Source organism: Phocoena phocoena, chromosome 17 (genome assembly GCF_963924675.1).
Source record: "Phocoena phocoena chromosome 17, mPhoPho1.1, whole genome shotgun sequence".
Classification (NCBI taxonomy): Eukaryota; Metazoa; Chordata; class Mammalia; order Artiodactyla; family Phocoenidae; genus Phocoena; species Phocoena phocoena.
Window position 1 is genome coordinate 59,612,114 of NC_089235.1, and position 16,437 is coordinate 59,628,550.

The window sequence follows — 16,437 nt, forward strand, 5'->3', positions numbered from 1 at the left end:
AGTAAGGGTTTTACCTACCTTATCTCATTTGACCCTCACAGCAGCCTTACTGGATAGATCTCCATTTTACCCTTACTAAGACTGAGGTGCAGAGAGATTAAGTAACTTGTGCAAGGCCACGCACTAGAAAATACTAGAATTGGGACTTGAATCAAAGACTATGTGGTTCAAAACCCATGTTCTTAACCTTATGCTGTTTTCCCAGTACATCATAATACTTTTGAGCTCCATGTCTAACATTCCAAGATGAGAAAAGGTTAGTACTAGAATTGTGGTTAATGAATAGATAACTTAGTATAAATCTGGGGGGACTTGGATCAACTTTGTCTAAGCCCAGTGACACAAATGCAGCCCTGTTATACTTGGAGAACTAAAATTGTTGTACCTGGGAGTACATTTCCTACTTCAAACTCCTAAGAGTTGCTGGTATTGCAGGCAGAAGAAGCACTGTGGACAATCTGTAGCAGTAGATAATCCCAAAGAGAATGCTGTTTTATCTGGGAATCAGTCTGTAGCCTCACATAGAGAACTACATATATGGTACGTTCAGGTGACTCCCCTCTCTGCTTGTCTCCAAAAGTTCTGTTCAGAGCCACCTAACTCTATCTGAGTGTGGGCTGATGAAACCGTTGGTCAGACTGATGTACCAAACAGCTAAGAAACTACAGTCCAGAGTGGACACTCTCTGGCGCCAAAGGTTTTAATGAGTTTACAGATGCTCTTGGCCTTGTTTGCAGAGGAGGTGGCCATTCTACTTCACGGGGACTATTCATCTATTTGTTGCAAAGGAGCCCTTTATCCCAGGGCCCCTCCAGGTTCATGTCATGCTTTGTGTAGTACCATGTTACCTTAGGTCCCATGGCCTAGTGCAGTGATGATCATTGAGGCTAAGTACTCGTGTTTTAGTTCCTTTTTCCTCTTCATTCTTCACTTTCCTACCCTAATGACATGATCTCCCCTGATGAGTCTGGTGTTTTTAGAGGATACTGCTGTTCCACTGGGCAGGCCCACACATGGAGTCCACATCTGGTACCTTCTAGGTACATGATATTGGACAATCTATCTACTTTTCTAAAACTCAGTTTCCTTATCAATAAAGGAGGGATAATACAGGGCTAATATAGGGTTAAATGAGGATCAAATGAGGTTGTACCTGTAAAGTGTCTTGAACAAATAGTTGTTCTACCAGTGCTGGTTTCCTACCCCATCTCTCTACCCAACAACTTAGTCATCAGAACCACCTGCTTTCAAAAGTTGTTGGCAAACTCAGTCATACTTATACTGAACTGCAGTGGACTGAAAAGGTTTAAGGCTTGCTATTGCCTTGGCCACCTTTGACTGAGAAAGAATTTCTAACGGTGGAATTGCAAATATCCTCAAGTCAATGAGGGGATGTACTTGGGAGAGCACGGGGGCCTCTCTGGAATGCCAGAAACTGTAACATGGGTGACAGTCTTTCCTACTGAAAAACATTGAGAGAGAAGGAGAAAATATTACCATTTTCTAGAAGGACCAGATGAAGTTAAGGCATCCTTCAAGGATGGACGAAGTGGTCTTTGTTTCTTGTCTTTCTTACTGTGGTTTCTGTTGTAACTCAGATTGAAGTTGAGGACTGGTAACTCTGTGTCTATTTGACGCACCACAGGACTCAATGAATATTAACACATTCCCAGTGACCTAGGAGTGAAGGACTCCATGGTTACTCTTCAAGGAAACAATTTGTATCTAAACCGTGTCTGACGTGCAAGCAAGCTCCACGCTAAATGCAGGCCGTTCATCAAACAGTTTAATTTGCCAGGAAGACAGGAAAGAGTAAACCAATATGAAGAAGGCCTTCTGCTCAGCTTTGTAATAGAGAACATAAAATATGGTAGTAGAGAACATGAAAAATTGTTGACTAGGTCCACAATTCACATAAAATTATGCTACCTTTTTGAGTATGTCATGGGAATATTTTTTGTCCCCTGTTTGGAAATTGCTCATTTTCAAAACTTCATGATTCATTTCACAATATCTCTTTGGAGTTAAGCAGGCAATGCCAACAGACTTGATTTGAGGAGGTAGCTTATGATAAAGGCAAACAGCTCAGGCTTTGAGCTTGCTTGAAACAGAACCTGAAATGGAGTTTTGTGCGTGTGAGTTTTGCCATGGGTACACTTGGGAACGACACATGTAAGGAAGTGGGGGAAGTAAAATTGGGCAGAAGCTAAAGTTTAACTGTGACGCAGTTGTGACAGAGGCATCTAACGATCCCATGGGAAGTTCTTTGCAGTCTCCCAAATTGAGGCAAGGTGATCGGGTCTTGGTACCTTTTATCAAGGGGGCACAACCTTGTGTGAAGCACCTCCCTTTCTTGAGGGAGCTCCCTTTCTGAAGGGAGATTTTGGGAGAGGACAGTTATGAGTCCCCCCAGCAGCCAACACTTTGGTTAATGTCCAGAGTGTCCCGCACAGGAGTCATATGTACTGACCTGGGTTTTCAAATATGGCAGCGCCATGGTTTAGCAGTTATGTGAATTTGGGCGAGTCATTTAGACCTCTGAGACTCTCTCACAGAATTTTGAAGGTTCAATGAGGTTTATTGCTTAGTAAACTGCCTGGCATACAGGTGATGCTCATAAATGTTGCTATCGTTAGTTCATGGAGCTCTATGAAAATTATTAATTGAGCCCTTTGTCTTGAGCTCTGTACTCATATATCTGATCACTGACTGACTTCTTATAGCTGGTTGTGCCACGGTTTCTTCAAACTCCACTCTCGTATACTCAACTCTTTGTCTACTCCATCCTCAGGCTACGGTCTAAGAGAACGTGGGTAATTCATACAGAGAAATAGCTATGAGAACAGGAGCAAGAAAGAGCCAGAGAGAGTGCGAGTCAAAAGTTTTGATGATCTGGAGACCCTGAAGCCAGATTCTCTCCTGGTCTTTTCAGTGACATGAACCAGTTCTCTTTCTGATTCAACAAGCTTCTTTTTTTTTCTTACTTGCAATGTTCTTATTTTTTATACAAATAATTAAATAATTTTTTCTGCAAGATTAAAAGGAAATTAAAGTTTTATGAAGGCTTGCTGTTTTATTTCCTTCTGTGATTAAACGAGTTTTAATTGGGTTTCTGTCACTTGGGATCAAGAGTCTGGACCAGTGTCTCATGTTTCAGATTCTGTCCTCCTTGCTTGAATGAAACTCATCTTTTTAGTCTGCCCCCTTATTGGGAAGTTCCTTCAAGTGCCAAGTAGCTCAATATTTCTGAGACCCCCGAGGTAAACTTCCTAAGAAGTAGATAGCTTCCAGATTAAACACTTCCACCCTGCTCTCTACATTCCACGCCTGGGACAGAGAAAAAGCCTGAAGAGCTGACAGCAGAAGTCACTCCTTGCCAGCCTCAGGGCTTCAGACTTGTTGATTCAGAGTCTGAGGCGGACTCTGTGTAGCTTTGGGATGGACTGTGGATAACTCTGCACTATCCTTGGGCACTGGCAAAAAACAGCATGCAATTTTATTGAAGGGGAAAAAACTAGGGATGAGGTTGATATTGGAGTTCTTTGGGAGAAATAAAATACCCAATCCTCTAGAGCTTCTTAAAGAAGCTTTATGGCATTTTGTTGCATATTAATAATCATCTAATGGCAAATGATTTTTGAATATTCAATAAAACATAAACAGGATACGATTTGTAAATATATTTAAAGCTTCTAGCTTATGTATATTTATGGAAGCATTAAGATTGAATAATTTCAAAAGATTATGTACAATGTAGATTTCAATAAATCAGAAGGTTTTCTGGTTCCACAGTGTCTAAGTATGGAGTAAGCAGCTTCATTCTCTGGAAAACATACAGAAATTGTATGTACTTAGCTTACTTTGGAGAGAATCCAGAATAATTCCCAGGCTGCTTTCTCTTCTGAACTTTTGTACTAGTTGCCTGTACACATATCACTCATTTTATATTTAGCATATGCTTCTTACATTTTTATTTTTAAAAATCTGAAGGGTATATAGCAAAGAAAAAAATATATAAAATTAAAGGCAGTCAGAAAACACATAGAGTTCCTTTCCTATAAGTTCCTTCATTTCTTAGTTTTAATATTAACAGAAAATATTATTTTTTAAATGATAGCCTATTGTAATATTTTACTAGTTAATCTTCCCAGTCTAATTTTCTAATTCCAAACTTAGTTTTCCCAATTATCATCATGTATACACACACACATATGTCCCAATTATATAATCATAATTATATAATTAAATATAATCCCAAATTATATACATATATATGCTTATGTGTACATACATATACACAAGATCCTGAAATAGACTGTAAACCTTTGATGGCAGAAATCACAGATTTCATGTAACCGTTTGACTCTCCAGTGCCAAAAAATGTACTTTGCACTTTGTAGGAACTCAGTAAGCAGTGTCTCCACTGCATGCCTTCTCATTTCCACACCTGAAATAGTTTTTGCAAAGCACAAAGTATTTAGTAACAAAAACTGGGACATAAGGACTGAGCAGCAGAGGTATTAAGTAGGAAATATGACCAAATCACTTAGGTATCCCTTTTTGAACAGCCCCTAGTCTTGTTCTAGGTAGGATAAAAGAAGAAAATACACAAGAAGGAAAATAATAATACTATTCACCCATTTTTTCCATTACATAAATATTTACCTGTTGCCCATAATGTGGTAGGCGTATTATATAGCACTTTACAGCTTGAAAATTACAGCCATAAATATACCTAGAGTTGGAGCCAGACTTTTTGGTAAAACTGGAAATCCTTCTTAGGGGAGATTAAAAAGACATAAGAATTGTCTTAGGAGGGATAGAGGTGAGGAGACGAGAAGTGCTGTCTTTCAAACCAACCTGAATCTTTTTAAAATTTTTCTTTCCTAATCTAGTTTCATTTTAAAAAGATTTTAGTTTTATATCGATGTGTAAAAAGAACAAATCCTCCCTGTAGTTCACGCGAGAATTAGCTCATCATTATCCACCATTTTTCGATGACAGTAGACTGAAGCATAAATTGTTAGCAACTAAGTTAATGAAACCCTTGGGCCTTCATACCTACAGAATCTCTAGCTTAGAATATTTTGGAAAAAAGGATGGTACAGACGAGCAATACATTTTCATTTGCCTCCTGGTGAACTCAAGCACTGCTATGGTACGTGAGCTTGTGAGAGCTGAACATGCAGGGGCCAGGAATGATTCTGAAGAGGTGGTCAGACCGCTAGAATAAATTGATATCTACATTGATAACTTGGTGGGGTTCTTTCTGGAAGTGAATGTGTGTGATCCTATTGACCTTTTGCTCCTGGCCAGTACTTCTTAGCTCCCAGAGTGTGGGTGAGAGTAATGAGGGTGTGACAAATGAAGTCTTTGAACAGAATCAGCCTATCAGCTTTGAGGACATCCTCACTGGGCCAGCCAAGGAAGGACAATGTTTGCCCAGCTCTGTGGCTGGGAGTTCCTAGGCCTTCACCCTACTCCCTCACCTGCCATGATTTAGCTGTTTAAACATGACCACGTCACGTAAATACGATGAGCCTATAAAATATGAGTATGGGATGGTCTTTTAGGCCCTTTCAGACTTAGAGTAAAACACATGTCTGTGAGAGGATGGGTTGCAAAATAGATATTCAGTATCACACAACCATACAGATACTGGATGAAGCTACAAATTCCTGGGAACAATTAAAGGGGTCAGAAGTTAGCGAGGGGAGCTTAGGGGAGCTGCGAGCAGCATAGAGAAGTAAGGATCTCTCTCTCACACATAAAACTTGTAAAAAATTGCGCTGCATCTGACTTTCTTTATATGTCCTAGGCTGGATATGGATTCAGGACATATTACATCACTATTCCAATGAAAGGCCAATCACCTCACCATGAAACTAAGCAATCAGCTCATACTCATTTTTTACCTTCTCCTCATAAACACAAACACACACGTGTGCTTTGTTTACTTCTGTTTTGTGCTGGGCATCTTTCTCTCTGCACCATTCCAAGGAAAAGTTCCTTTGAAGGTGGAAAATATTTCTGGTTCATCTTTGTCTCCTTTTAGGAAAGCTGCATTTCCTTAAGTGGATTCAATGGGGACATTATGGATGTTATTGAAAAAAATGGGTTTCCTGTGTCAAACCAGTTTGTGACACAAGAAGGGAATGTAGAACACAGGATTTCCTGCACAGAACTTTTTTTTTCACGTGGTACCTCTCTTAGGATCAGTTTCTTGGGATATACTTTGGGACGCATGCCTAAAGTAGAATAATTTGCATCAAGCAGGAAATATTCAATATCATGGATGATTCTAAGCCTCATTCTTCTCCTCAAATGGTCCTAACTGGTATTATGTTTTATTTCACTGGTGCTCTAGAAATGGGTACATTTGGAATAGCTGTGGGGTCATTGATAGAATATTCAGACCAGTACGCAGAAATATTTATTGTTTAGTAAGTCAACTTTGGGCCCAAGGGATGGGTGTGTAACGATTTTGGTGAAGAGGAAGGAGGGGTAATGGAACGCACTCGGTAAAGAAGGGAGTAGACGTTAGGCAGAGAAGGGGGATAATACTGGGAGCAGAGACCATCTTAAATCAGGTAAAGTAACCCTGGACAAGTCCCCCAAGGCTGTCCGTCCAGACCAGGGAGAAGAAACCGGAAATCCAAGCTGGGATACTGAAGAAAAAAAGGAATAGGTGCCAAGGAAAATAGTTTGGGGTTAAGGATCCAGGCAACAAATCTAGTCTCGTGCATAGCACATGCTAGGTATGTACTCATTGAATGGATGGGCATCAACGGCGAGTGGAAGTTGATATTTAACTGAAGGCTTTTTGTTTTTTTTAACATCTTGACTGGAGTATAATTGCTCTACAATGGTGTGTTAGTTTCTGCTTTATAACAAGTGAATCAGCTATACATAAACATATATCCCCATATCTCCTCCCTCTTGAGTCTCCCTCCCACCCTCCCTATCCCACCCCTCTAGGTGGTCACAGAGCACGGAGCTGATCTCCCTGTGCTATGCGGCTGCTTCCCACTAGCTATCTATTTTACATTTGGTAGCGTATATATGTCCATGCCACTCTCTCACTTCGTCCCAGCTTACCCTTCCCCCTCCCCATATCCTCAAGTCCATTCTCAACATCTGCGTCTTTATTTCTGTCCTGCCCCTAGGTTCTTCAGAACCATTTTTTTTTTAGATTCCATATTTATATGTTAGCATATGGTATTTGCTTTTCTCTTTCTGACTTACTTCACTCGGTATGACAGACTCTAGGTCCATCCACCTCACTACAAATAACTCAATTTCGTGTCTTTTTACAGCTGAGTAATATTCCATTGTATATATGTGCCACCTCTTCTTTATCCATTCATCTGTTGATATGAGTCTGTGGGTGGGCTGGGATCTACAGGAAGAGGGCAATCAGGTTATCTGAACTGAGTCGGGGAGGAAAGGGATAGGGAGCAAAGGGGCTCTCAACTGAACGTCGAGGGTGAATACCTGCAAATGCATAAATCTCTCCTCTCTCCTGTTGAAATGTGCCTCAGCAGCTCTAGTTTAATTTCTACTTTCGGTAGACTTAAAACAGATATATTCATCATTTTAATAGGGGATATCTGTAGATACCACAAGTTTCACATATATTTATGTAGAAAGCTTACAACCAACTGACAAATTGCTCTGATGAGCATACAAGGCAAGAGATTAAAGTGTATAAATACACTTAAGGCTAAACAGAAAAAATTTGCCTCATTTTCTCCCTGTCATGAGGGTGGCTGCTTAAGACAGTATGAAAAACAGTTTTTCTTCTTTCTCCATTTATTCTGAAGTTTTACTGTTTTACTGTTGTTACAATAACAGTCCCATCCACTTTTTCAATAGATTTGTAAAACATCTATGTTTCTAATCCATGCTATGCAATACTCTTTTAGCACGGTCACAATAGGATAAAGCCAATAAAATCAGGGAAACACAGTGAGGTTTAATGTATAGCCAGATGGTTAAGAGAATCAGAGTGCCTGGGTTTATACCTTGCCTCTGACACATGTAAGCTGTGTGACCTTTGGTAAGTCACTTTACTTTCTTTCTCTTTTAAAAATTATTTTTCAATTTATTATTTATTTTCTTGTTGAAGTATAGTTGATTTACAGTATTATGTTAGTTTCAGGTGTACAACATAGTGATTCAGTAGTTTTATAGATTATACTCCATTTAACATTATTACAAATTAATGGCTATATTGCCCTGTGCTGTACAATATCACTTCATTTTCTATGCCTCTGTTACTTCATCTGTGAAAAGAAGGTAATAATAGTGTCTCTCTTACAGGATAGTTTAGGGACTAAATTATTTAACATAGGAAAAGCACTTAGAACTGTGTCTGGCAGAAAATAAATGTACCAGAGTACTAATGTTGTTGTTGCTTTTATTATTATTATTATTAAAGGACATAGTCATAAGGATCAATGGTTTGGGTAAACTTTGTCTTGTGTTCTAATATCAAGTTGCTTGCAAGCTCTTTGCTTCAGTTTCTGAAGCTGCCAAGTAATAACTGGAAAGCAAGGTTTCCTCATGCCTGCCCTTAATTTTTATCTCAGTCTCTTCAACAGCATCTCATTTCTGTATTTACCACGTTTATAGTTCTTTCATTCAATCAAAATATTTACTAAACACTTACTCTGTTCTGGCATAGTTTTAGGACCTAATGCAAGCAAGGCAAAAGGCATTACCAGATGGCCAACCTGACCTGGAACCACAGTGAAGAAGATTGGAAAGGGGTCTTGTCTTGTGGAATTGACATTCTAATTCAGGGAGGCAGAGGATAAGTAAGGAACCAAAATATATGAAAATTCCAGAAATATCTGTGAAGAAAATAAAGAGACATGATATGACAGTTACTGAACCACAGAGAGAAGTTAAAATTTGATTGGCTTCCCAGGCTAGGGAAAACTTTGCTAAGAAGATTCTTGCTTGGGGAGGGAATGCAGAAAAGATGAGGTTTTTTTTTTTTTTTTAATTTCCTTATTTATTTTTAATTTTTGGCTGCATTGGGTCTTCGTTGTGGTGCACAGGCTTCTCATTGCAGTGGCTTCTCTTGTTGCGGAGCACAGGCTCTAGGCACGTGGGCTTCAGTAGTTGTGGCATGTGGGCTCAATAGTTGTGGCTCACGGGCTCTAGAGCACAGACTCAGTGGTTGTGGCGCATGGGCTTAGTTGCTCCGCGGCATGTGGGATGTTCCCGGACCAGGGCTCGAACCCGCATCCCCTGCATTGGCAGGTGGATTCTCAACCACTGCGCCAGTAGGGTTCTGAAGGAGACTAGTCAGCATTGCCAAATTTATTTTTTAAATGACAATAATAGATTTCTCAATGAATTTCTTGAATGACTAATGTTCTTTGTGATACGCTTGTACGGTTAGGCATGTAATAAAATGTACTTTGAGGGTTTCCCTGGTGGCGCAGCGGTTGAGAGTCCGCCTGCCGATGCAGGGGACACGGGTTCGTGCCCCAGTCTGGGAAGGTCCCACATGCCGCGGAGCGGCTGGGCCCGTGAGCCATGGCCGCTGAGCCTGCGCGTCCGGAGCCTGTGCTCCGCAACGGGAGTAGGCCACAACAGTGAGAGGCCCGCGTACCGCAAGAAACAAAAACAAAAACAAAAAATGTACTTTGAGTGAATGAATGAATGAATGGATAGTGAGTTAGGGACAATGGCATCACTATTCTCCCTCCAGAGGGTCAAAGGGAATAAGCAGCAGAAACTCAAATACCTACTTCCAGTTCCATTCACATTTTCTTGGCCCATATTTTTCTTTGATGCAGGGCTGATTGACCCTCTCTCTCTATGGCAGAAAATTTAGTTGCCTTTTCACAAGAACCACAGCCTTTGAAATCTGATTAGCTTTCCTAATAAGGCTTTAATAGCAAACCTGAACTTCTGGTGGCCTTATAGCCAATCATATTTCAGGGAAAGATGCTACTATGCTGAATGCCTGATGGATACCCTTCTTGGGAGAAGAAAAGTGTCAGTGAATGGCCTCAAGCTTAAGGTTACAGAGATAGCACCAGGCTCTCTGCAGTCCCTGGGCTTTCCAAATGTCCCCTGGGCACGAGCCACTGAGAACGTTTCCTTTCCTTCTCAGGCTTACAGCACATTTGTTCCCAGCATGGAGTTGCACTTTAGCAGTTATGTAGGCAAGGCAGAAGGGAGATGCAGAAAGGGAATGAGGAGAGAGATGTGCGTGGCAGAAGGGAGATGCAGAAAGGGAATGAGGAGAGAGATGTGCGTATCTCCTTCACAGCAAAGAACAAAGTGTTCATTCAGTGAATCTTGGTGACTGCAATCTTCTGGCTGACTTTTGTGTGCTTCAGTTATAATTAACTTCCATACATTTTGTTGGGATTAGTGTCTTGTCAGCATTTCTGGAACTCAGTACTGAGCACTGGATGTAATAACACTATTTATCTTCCACGTGGGCACATTTTACGGTGATGGATAAAGATAAGTCAAGGGCACCCACATGATTTCATCAAACTTCCATTTGTTTTTTCCTTTTAAGGAAGCATAGGGCAGGATTTTTTTTCCTTCTTCTTTTGCTTAGCAGAAATAGCAGAGACATGTTTAATAGAAGTATGCCCTTAAGAAATTCTTGTGTAAGAGTTTTTAGATCAATGCTCAAACTAATCCCATGCTTCCAGAAATTGACCTTCCTCTCGCTGTACATGATACCCTCTCCCATAGGGTGGAAAAAGGTTTATTAACCTCCTTTCACTTTGCAGTGATTCACGGCAGTAGAGGGAAAAAAGCACTTAGATGAAGTAGCCAAAGTTCTGGTTCTAGCATCTCCTAAATGGGCAAGCTTAGACAAGTCCCTGTCTGCAGATGGGGTGGGATGGAGTGGAAACATGTACAAGTATTGTGCACTGACTACCTGCCAGGCCCTATGCTATGCAATCTTGATACTTTATCTTGCTTATTCCCCACAGGATGAATGCCGCAAGACGGTTGTTTCCTTTTTGAAATGAGGAACCTGGGATCTAGAAAGGTGAGGTGACCTGTCTGAAGTCACACAGCTATGGAGTAGCAGAACTTTGCTTTGTGCCCAGGTGTGACAGCCAGGCACATGGCTACTACACTACACTAATATTCTGGTTGTCACGAGGAAGGAAAAAGGATGCCAGGAAGTTCACTGTAATTTACAAATCCCACAAAATGTGAGGCATTATCACTGAGTAGCATCCATAGTGGTTACTGAGGGCTTGGTCCTACAGGAGGTATTAAGAATGAGAGTACACTGTGCTTCCTGACTGGGGGCATTGTACAAAATAAAGAGCTTTGTGCTTGGCTGTTGACAAAAGGAAGAAAGTAGAATATACGGAGAGGAACGACACCCTCATCTTAGCCTGAAGGCCCTGCCTAGTCAGCAGCCATCTTTCACTCCAGCACCATCTCGTATCAGCCACCCTGGTGCTCACAAGGCTACATCAGTAGCCTGCTTTTCAGTTTCTTCTAAGTCAAGCTCTTTCCTGCCCCAGGGCCTTTGCATCTGCTCTTCTTTCTGCCCAGGAAATTCTACTTACAGCTGTTCCTTCCCAGTCTTAGGATCTCAAACCAAAAGTCAACTTCATAGAGAAACCCAGATAACCCAATTATTTTGTTTATGGTTTTGTTTGTCTACCTGTTAATTGTTTGGGTATTCTGAACAGAGACTGTGGTTCACTGTGCTACATTGGTGACCTGCACAGTGTTAGGCTTTTATTAGGCACCCAATAAACTAGTGTTGAGTGAAGAAATTAATGACTGCTTTAGAGGAGACCAGTGAAACCTGGGTCCTGGGGCACGCTAACCTATACTCTTCGGTCTCACTGGGATTCCTACTGATCATTTCTATTTGAAGAACAAGATAATGAATTCTCATTTCTTCACTTCTGAATAGATTTTCCTTCCATTCTAATGTTCACATGCCACCCTGCTTCCTGCCACTGTCCTTGGAGAAGGTGCAAGTTATAGGAGAGAGTAGTAGGGTCTTTGAAGTTACATGGAACTGGGGTTATATCCTAATTCTATCATTTACCGTGTGTGAACTTGGGTATGTCACTCAAGTTCTTTGAGCCTAAGTTTCTTCATATATAAAATACTTCATAGGATTATTTTTGCTTAAATAAGATGTCTGCAAAGCATTCATAATGGTGTCTGGCAAACTGTTTTTTTTTCTTTTTCCCAAGGAATTTAACTTGCTTGAAAATAAATTTTGATCTTGAAGGATGCCGCCTGTTAGGGGGCTATTGTTTAATTTGTTAATGTTGGAGGGGAACAAAAAGTGGAGGAAGAGCAGATGAATAATTTCAGATGATATCATGGTCTTCTGGAGGGCAAGGTTTTTTGTCTGCCCTCATATCAACATCACCGATACCAGTTAGGCTATTAGTAGTCATGGAAAAATAGATAGTGAGAGATTTAGATAGTGATTTTTTAAAAAACCCTTAAAAGTTCAAATCTTTTGTGTAAGGAACCACTTAAACTGCTGCCCTAAAATATGAATACAACAAAGATTTTATGAAATGCTTTCAAAAAGAAGCGTAAGAAGTACAAACACAGCATTACTGTTCCCAGTTTTGGGGGACAGTCTTTAGATCCCAAAGGGTTGCTGTATAGTACTGGAAACCTTGGAATTAGGTATCACAGGTATATGCATATGTCCAAACTCATCAAGATACATACATTACATGCATAGAATACTTTTTGTATATCAATTATACCTTGATAAAACTTAAACAAACAAAAAACTTGAGCCAGTTTTAATGCTTTCCTGGGGTTTTCTGACACGTATGGATCTCTGCATCTTCCTAACACATTCCGTTTGTTTTTCCTGTATGTAGTACTAGATTAGGAAGACTATTAAAGAGAGAGATGTTCTTTTTGTTGAAGTAGAAAAATGACAATCTTCCAACACCGAACCTATAAAAACCTCAAGTCTTTGAGCGTCTGAATCCTTTTCTCTTAGCTTAAATCAACAGGTGAAAGAATTATACATGATAGACATGTCTTTATATAGACATCTATATAGAAAAATGCATATGATATATGTGTTTATAAATAATAAAGAACAAATATAATTAATAGATAAAGGTTATAAGTTACTGGTAACTTTGTCTAAGGTAATAGTAGAGGACATTGTTAAGGACAAGCTGACATAGTGCCAACTTAGTAGAAGGAAAAAAGCTCAGAACTAGTTTTCATTTGCCACGTTACTTCCTCTTGAGCAAATAATGTCAGTATTGTTTTATTTTATCCCCTATAACCTACTGGAAAAGAAATCAACGTTGATGGAAAAAACACATTCATTTCAAGGAATACCAGATAGCAAGGCCAAGTAAGGGCAAAACTGCTATTTCCAACATTTTAAAATGGGGTGGATGTCCTTTGCCCATAGTGTCGAGCTTATCCATTTTTCTAAGGTAAATTGCATTGGCTCTGCCAGAATTACTCACTGTTTTCTCCATTTATTTACAGGTAGCAACATCCAATGATTTAATTACCTTAATTATAAGATGTGAACCTTTATAAGATAGATAAGAATTATAGGTAAGACATGAATGTTTCTATCAGCTAAAAGGTGGACATATTACTGATTTTTGATACTCAGGCCCTTGCAATTGTCATAGGAAGTTTAACACTGTATTCTGGTAATCTATTCGCCTTTCAGTTGTGAGATTTCAGTGTGTCTAGTGCATAGACTATTTTAGTTTTTTAAAAAGAGAATTAGAGTATGATCAGAAATTTAGTGTCGGAGATAAATATTCAAGGTTAGGACATCAGAGCAAAGCTCAAAAAAAAAAAAAAGACAACCACAGAAACTATCGCGCTTAACAATTTTTGACTTGCTTTGAAAACCAAAGTGAAAGTTTTAAAATTCATCAACCCACAGTCATAACACCCCACGCAGCACTCCGATGCTTTGCTGGTGGATCAGTAGTTCTACATTTTCTTTACTCACTGCGATAGCTAATGAAGTTCAGTGTCTCTCGCATAAAGACAAAGAGCCAATGTAATGGAACTATAATTATAAAGAAGTAAATTATTGGAATGGAACGGAAAACCAACTTTAGGACACAGTTTTTCTTTTGTACAAAGTTTTTTTTTGTTTGTTTGGAGTCAACTAACACCGCGAACAGATTCAAAATGACCCAGTCCAACGTCGAGAGTATTTGACGTTGAAGGAAAAAAATCACTCTTTGAGCAGTCATTTGGAAACCAATCATTAAACAAGACGAAGGCGATGATTTTCCAAATACAATGGCAAGATTTAAAGTAGGGAAGTTCCAGAAGGTTGCAACGTTTGTTTGATTTCTAAACTGAAGTCCATGTGCCTCATTTTTTAAAGTTTGATGAAAATGCAGCTTCTAATAAGGGCAGACCTTAGACATTTTCAGAGCACAGGAAGTTCCCTACAGATTACAGAGTTAAGAATAGCCTAGAAACAGCAATGGAGCACATGAAGAAGTGATCCTGAGTCACTCACTGGTTTATCAGAGGAAATGTAGTTATATGGCAAATAATTGCTAATGACTATATAAACTGTCAGATTTTAAGCAGATCAGTCATACATTGCCATCATGGTGGGCCTTTCTTGCTTTTGTTAAAAACAAAACAAAGACCAAAAAAAAAAAAAAGAAAAGAAAAACCTTTCCTTAGGAAAAGATGCTCTGCATGTAAAAATACAGTGTTTTCTGCTCTCTCAAACTCATTGTGAATTCTTGACCAGGTACGTTTCCGAATTCCCAGGTATGTTTTCCCTGATCTGTTTATGTTGCCTCCCATAGTTCTCTTTATGTAAATTTCATAATATTTCCAATGTTCTTACCAGTTCTTTTTTGAATGAAGCCAAGGCATGCTCAATGTCTGAACTTGATCACTTTGGTCTGCCTTCCTCTTTGTCATGCTGCAAAGTGTAAACATTTGCCCGGACACAGTTGTTAAATGTGACCGATTTCGAAGAAAAGTCTTTAAGCTGTGTCAGAATAATCTCCATTTCTCTAAACGTAATTTCACCTCAGGATAGAGCATCGTCAAGGTAGGTTCAGCTTTTGCTGAGTTATTTAGACAGTCCGGAATGTAAAACTTGGAGAAGTTGCAAGGTTTTGAATAGCAGGCGCTCATGTAATATACCTGAACTTCTGTCAGCCAGTAGGAGACTACTGTCAGTTATTAAAATCTTGAGTTCTCTCCCTTAGTCACTCTTGACCTTTTTTTCCAGCGACATGTTCAAGAAGTATAGGGAAATATCATCACAGAGGTGTGTGCTGTGTCTGCTGAGATCACTTCTTGGGAAATGCCCAAGAGAAGCAATCTGTTTAGGGTGCGACCAAGAACCAGAAAGCATACACTTTTTTCCTTTCCAAGCCAACTAACAAAAAGGTCCAGATCTTTTCAGGATTTTGGTGATCAAGATTTTGTCACTTTAACTGACCCCTTGACCCAAATGTTTCATAAGAGGAAGTGTAAGTATACAGTTTTCCCTAGATACCAAGTCAGTTTGAATCCCTAGAGCTTCTCGTTAAGAATAATCTTAAGTCACATTTATAAGCGCTTACTGTGTGCTTAGTGCTATATTAAGAACCGTATGCACATTTTGGTCATTTAATCCTCTCAAAACTTCACAGGGCAGATATTTTCATGAGGCCCATTTTATAGGTAAGAAAACTGATGCTTAGAGGGAAAAAACAGTCACCCAAGGCTATTTTATTGCAAAGCTTATATGCTTATATACTATACAACAGAGCTTTCTAGGATCTTGACAAACACATTTAGAAATTCAGAGAAATGCCCTTCTGAGGTCTTGAAATCTTCTGAATGGGACCCCCAGAAGTAAGGCACACCTCGCTGCATGTGCTTGATGCCAACGCTTAGCCAGTGTGGGTAAGTGATACCCCAGAGGACCCTCATTGTCAGCAGTGGGCTGCCTTCTAAGGGGTCAGTCTCATGCCGGCAGGGTCACTTCATTTTGGCTGGGAATAAGACAAATTTACTTTCCAATTTCACCCTCTCATACCCACCTTCACACGCCCTATTGTTTTTAGATATACTTGATTGTTTAAAGACTCCCTTAACTGTGTCCTGCAGTTGTGTACTCGCTAGCCTTTGATCATAGCGGCCTAGGCCTCAGCCCGTCTCTGAGGACCACTTTCCTACTCATGCTTGATGGCTGAGCTGAAAATTTTTCCTGTCAAGCCTTTTTCAGCTTCTTAGGTATGATTAACGCTTCCACCTCCTGCACCCCTACAACACTCTGTCCAACCCTGTTATTAGCACTTGTCAGGCTCTAATGCGATTATTTGTTTACCATCGGTTTTCCTAGCCAGCTCACGGGCTCTCTGATAACAGGGATCATGTTATTTAATCAGGGCATGATGCTAGGCACACAGCAGGCAGTTAACATGCTTTTCT